Genomic DNA, 5,792 nt, shown 5'->3' on the forward strand with positions numbered 1-5,792 from the left:
GTGCAGTGGCGGGCCGGATCCGCCCCCTCGGGACGTAGTTTGCTGGTCTACTCTTATCATGTCTTACATGTTTGAATTAAACTGTTAATATTGAAATCTGAGTGTAACATTAACTAACTTGAGAAGATTTAATTATACAGGGTTTTATACAGAAACGTTTAAAATTATCGTATATTAAAACTACTTCTTCTAGGGAAACTTAATTCTATCATATACACACATTCATGAGTTTTACTCAAAAGAATTTGGACATGATACAAGGTGTTTCAAAGATAATATCATATTGCCTCAAAATGGCATTGCTTTGATTTTTCTACCCCTGTCTTTTTCAATAGTTCAAGATTGATGATTTGAATAAAATGAATGTTGTATGCAGAGTATTGTGAGTACTATGCTTTGATTTTTCTTCCCCTGTCTCTTTTAATAGTTCAATATTGATGATTTGAATAAAATGAATGTTGTGTGAAGAGTATTGTGAGTACTCTCTAGAAGAGTCTGCATATGCAGTGCATCATTTAAAGTGTTGTATTGTTTGACGGGTTATGTTGTTTGGTAAACATAATGCCAAGTCCAGTTTATATAAAGATAAGGAATTCATTTTTTTTCTATAAAGGTTTACTGCAGACATATGAACTTTTGAACATATACTATTAGACGAATGTAGGTGTTACATACCTGCTTGTTTCATAACTTCCGGTAGAAATTCTTTCCGAGAAACTTCAGCGATACAAGATCTTTTCTTGATTAAAACTACTTTATTCTTTCTCGATACAACTTTTCTTTTATAATACACGGAATTTCCACAGCCACTTTAAAGTTAACAACCTTTATAATACACGCTATAAATTATTATGATTCACACACTTTACTTAGGTGCCAACTGTTCGCTTGACTCAATTATCTATCTCTTCAATCAATCTATATCTCTTCTGATCTGCTTATATCGCTGGCTTTCTTTGTCAGGTTTATATACAAAAAGGAGGGCGTCTAGCAAACACTCGGACATTCGCGAGGTTCCCCGATAATTCGAGAAACTCCAATGCACATGCTCCCAGCGTCACGCGACTTCCGCTGTCGTAACATTCTAACACTGAACTGACTCAATCAATCAACAATTACTCACATTTACTTTATACTTTTATTTCTACATAGTAGGCGAATCTTCCCTATTCTTAATTTTCATGAACTTTCTAGGTCTTATCAATACTTTAGGCTATTATATTAAAATTAATAAACAATTTAAGATAGAGCTCACTACATTTGCACGTCATTGCTAAAATGTATGTTTGAATACATCCGCAAAAACTACATAATAGGTTTTCTCTGCTGTGCCCACCACTGGTATCGAAACCCAGACTTTAGCATTAAAAGCTCATAGACTTACCTCTGAACTACTTGGGGGGAGGGGGTTGGCAAAAATGAAAACGACCAAATCAATACACACATACACACACACACACACATATATATATATATATAGAGAACTGGTACAATAATATATATAAAAATATTTTACACTTTAAACCAACAAAATTATATTTCTTATGAGAGTTTAAAGTATGTGGCGCAAACTGGAGAGTTGTATTCGTTGTTAAAAAGATATATATAAAATACGACCTATGACTCCAGAAAATATAGTTTGTTCTATTTAAGTCAAGGGGCAAATAAAATGCAAACTGATTCAGATATTTATTGAATGATTGGCATGGTATTAGCATCCTCTAGTGGTAGCTTTACCAATTATTTAAGTTTTATAGGGAATGGATGACAAAATGTAGGAAGAAGCGATTGTTGTTTTTATATTTTGTATCTAATAACATTCACCTGTTCTCTTTAGGTTTTCTTAACGCTGATCCACTAAGAGACTTTTAAATTATTCTAAGAATAATAATTAATCTCTCAGTTACGTCTTCCTATGGTACCCTCTGGCTAATTGGATGGTATACATAATTATGTTGTTTCTTGCAGATATCGCAAATGTTACATCCTCTTGTGAGAAATTTATATTCTGCAAAGCTGTAACTGGTTTCGTTGGACTCCTGGTTTGCAACTGACACTTAAACTAGTTCATTTTGTCTCACTTGTTCATAATGCACATTAATAATAAAAATAGAAAAAAAAATAATTTAGGCTATGGTAATCAGGTACATTGATATCCAACAATTATCTGAAGTAACAAGTAAATATCCGCAATGTACAACGGATACTACGATAATTTTCAAGTAAAAGTAAATTTATCTCAGACAGCAGGGAAACAGCAACAAACAAAGAATTAATGAAAAATATTTATTCGTAAAATAACAAAAATGGCCGGTTTCCATGCTCGTTATATCACTCCACTTGGGTACTGGAGAAGCCAAACAGAACTTCTAAACTAGACGTGGAGAAGAGCAAAAATTATAATGATACCAAACTTACAGGCCAGACCGAAGTTCTAGTGTGACATTTATAATCCAAAATTACCTGCACCAATGATCATTTCCAACAAAACCCAGCTCATACTAACTTGAACAAGTCTCTGTGCTACCTTTTGAAATGAGTACATCTTCATTAAGGAGGAAATGACATAAAAAACGTTCAAGTAAGTATAAATTTTACTAAACAATTACTGTGAAATATAATCTTTGTTTACACTCAAGGATTATCACAAGTTTACGATCTTCTACATCCTGTGTACAAAAATACCAATTAACTACATACCAACAACTGCAGGAAAACGTAGAAATAATTCATTGAACATACTTAAACAAATATATACCATTTATTAGTTATAGAAGATGAACTGTACAAGTTCAGCAAACAAGAATATAATATCCGATAATTATCTTCTTAGACCACATATACGACGCCATGATACGAGCACAAATACAGCAAAAAGAAACTATTTAATGTGACAGATTCAACAACAATGTGAATATTCATTGCGTGTTTGTTAATTGAATAAAGCTATTTTAAGATATTGTTTTGCTAAGCATAAGACTGCATATTTCACTTTATTCCTTTCTGTGCTGTAATTGTTTCTATGTTGCTGGAATGTTACATTGTTGTAAAACGTATTACAACTTGCAGTATTTTTTATAGCATAAACCATATTTTAAATCCAGGTTTAATATTATCTACCAAAAGTTTTGGTTTCTTTATCTAAGAAGGGATATTAACTTATTGGAAATGTTCAGAGGAGGCTACAAGGATGATTCCAGGTATGGAAGTGTTATCGTATAGAATAACTTAAGAAAAATGGGGTAAGGATTAATTTTATTGAAGTTTACATGATTGTTTATGGGATAGATGGGATAAGGGCTTCACACTTTTTGTGCTATATTCGGAAGATAATGGGACGAGAAAACATAAGTTTAATACTTAAAAAAGGCAGGCTATGCTCCACATAAAATGGTTTTATTTTTCTAACAAGACGATTAACTTATAAAATGAGCTTAAAAGGAGATTCAATGATTTATTGAAAGTAGTTAGCCCCGCACATGAGAGGCGGAAGTTATACATATAGACGTTCTTTTCATTTCCATCTGTGGCCCGGCATGGCCAGGTGGTTAGGGCGCTCGACTCACAATCCGAGGGTCGCGGGTTCGAATCCCAGTCACACCAAACATGCTCGCCCTTTCAGCCGTGGGGGCGTTATAATGTGACGGTCAATCCCACTATTCGTTGGTAAAAGAGTAGCCCAAGAGTTGGCGGTGGGTGGTGATGACTAGCTGCCTTCCCTCTAGTCTTACACTGCTAAATTAGGGACGGCTAGCGCAGATAGCCCTCGTGTAGCTTTGCGCGAAATTCAAGAAACAAACAAACATTTCCATCTGTGGGTCATTAACACCATGGCGACATTTTACTGTGACTCATTGTGACATGTTCAACTTTAACTAGAACTTTTGTATGAATTTAAAAGTCAGTAAACATAGTTTTTCACTTTACATATCATTAAAGGTGTATTCACGATATTCTATTTCTCAATAGTTGACCAGACAATTAACTTAGTTTACAATTAGTACATACTTTCTACTCAATACTGTACTGGAATTACTGTACTGAAATACAGTATAGAACAGGTCATTGACCTACACGTACAACACATTTTCCACTATCTTTAATTTTAACATCTAGTTAATAAATTCTATAGGAAATCATTTTTCTTTATAACAATTGTGATTAATCACTATTATAGAATAGCTACTCTTACCATTTTTCATAAATCTTAGAGGACTGAACATTAGAGATGTAACTTACATCACACATGTATTCAAAACCACCTTGTCAAGTAGGAGATGTATGTGTGTTCTTTCTAATTGACGTCATTAACACTGACAATATATCCTTATTGGCTCACAGCTAATGGAATTTCTCACAACAAAAGAGGGTGATCAATATGGCGGAAAATTTGTTGAAAACAAATGTTGAACAAGACGATTATAATGCACTGTTGCTATATATGTTTTTACATTATACTTAATATTAAAAAAAAGGTTCAAGCTCTACAGAATTATATATTTTGTACATAAATTTAATGTTCACCATAATTTAACTAGTTTTGTATGTCTGTTTGTTTTTGTTTATTTGTATTTGAATTTCGCGCAAAGCTACATGAGGGCTATCTGCGCTAGCCGTCCCTAATTTAGCAGTGTAAGAGTAGAGGGAAGGCAGCTAGTCATCACCACCCACCGCCAACTCTTGGGCTACTCTTTTACCAAAGAATAGTGGGATTGACTGTCACATTATAACGCCCCCACGGCTGAAAGGGCGAGCATGTTTGGTGTGACGGGGATTCGAACCCGCGACCCTCAAATTGTGAGTCAAGTGCCCTAACCACCTGGCCATACCGGGCCAGTTTTGTATGTCATTGAATATAAAAGTCAGTAAATTATCAACATGTGAAATGTATGAGATTTACGATTTCACTTGATAATTCAACGAATTATGAACTCGAATGGTGACAGAATTATTTGTTTCTGATTAGTTTTGATAAGCTCGGATAATATCTATCCACAACAAACAGTATAAAGTCCAGTCAAATCTGGGTCACTTTTCAAATATAAATATCGTGTCCCTTTCACCACTAATAATCAGAATGATGCAGTTCTACTACATAGAAGAATGAATGACGAAACAGCCTTTAAACGTAAGTATATCATTACATATATTTCTTTACTTATAAATCTAATTTCTGTGTATCTTTGACATAGTAATATTTGTTTCAGTCATATTTATTATAATAAATAGAGTTGCTGTGATTTAATGATTATATATTATTTTATATTTAAGTCTATTGTAATGAAATGCTGCTGACAATAATAAAATGGTGAAAAAATCAAATCTAGCGGAGAAGAAGAACCAATAAAACACAAAAAACAACAGTTACATTCCCCTACTATTATACAACGTGAAGAAGAACCAGTAAAACATAAAACAACACTTAAGTTCCTCTACTATTATACAACGTTAAGAAGAACAAGTAAAACATAAAAAACAACAGTTACGTTCCTCTACTGTTATACAACGTGAAGAAGAACCAGTAAAACATAAAAAACAACAGTTAGGTTCCTCTACTATTATACAACGTGAAGAAGAACCAGTAAAACATAAAAAACGACAGTTACGTTCCTCTACTATTATACAGCGTGAAGAAGAACCAGTAAAACATAAAAAACAACAGTTAGGTTCCTCTACTATTATACAACGTGAAGAAGAACCAGTAAAACATAAAAAACGACAGTTAGGTTCCTCTACTATTATACAACGTGAAGAAGAACCATTAAAACATAAAAAACAACAGTTAGGTTCCT

This window comes from Limulus polyphemus, unplaced genomic scaffold (genome assembly GCF_000517525.1).
Source record: "Limulus polyphemus unplaced genomic scaffold, Limulus_polyphemus-2.1.2 Scaffold2550, whole genome shotgun sequence".
In the NCBI taxonomy this organism is placed as follows: domain Eukaryota; kingdom Metazoa; phylum Arthropoda; class Merostomata; order Xiphosura; family Limulidae; genus Limulus; species Limulus polyphemus.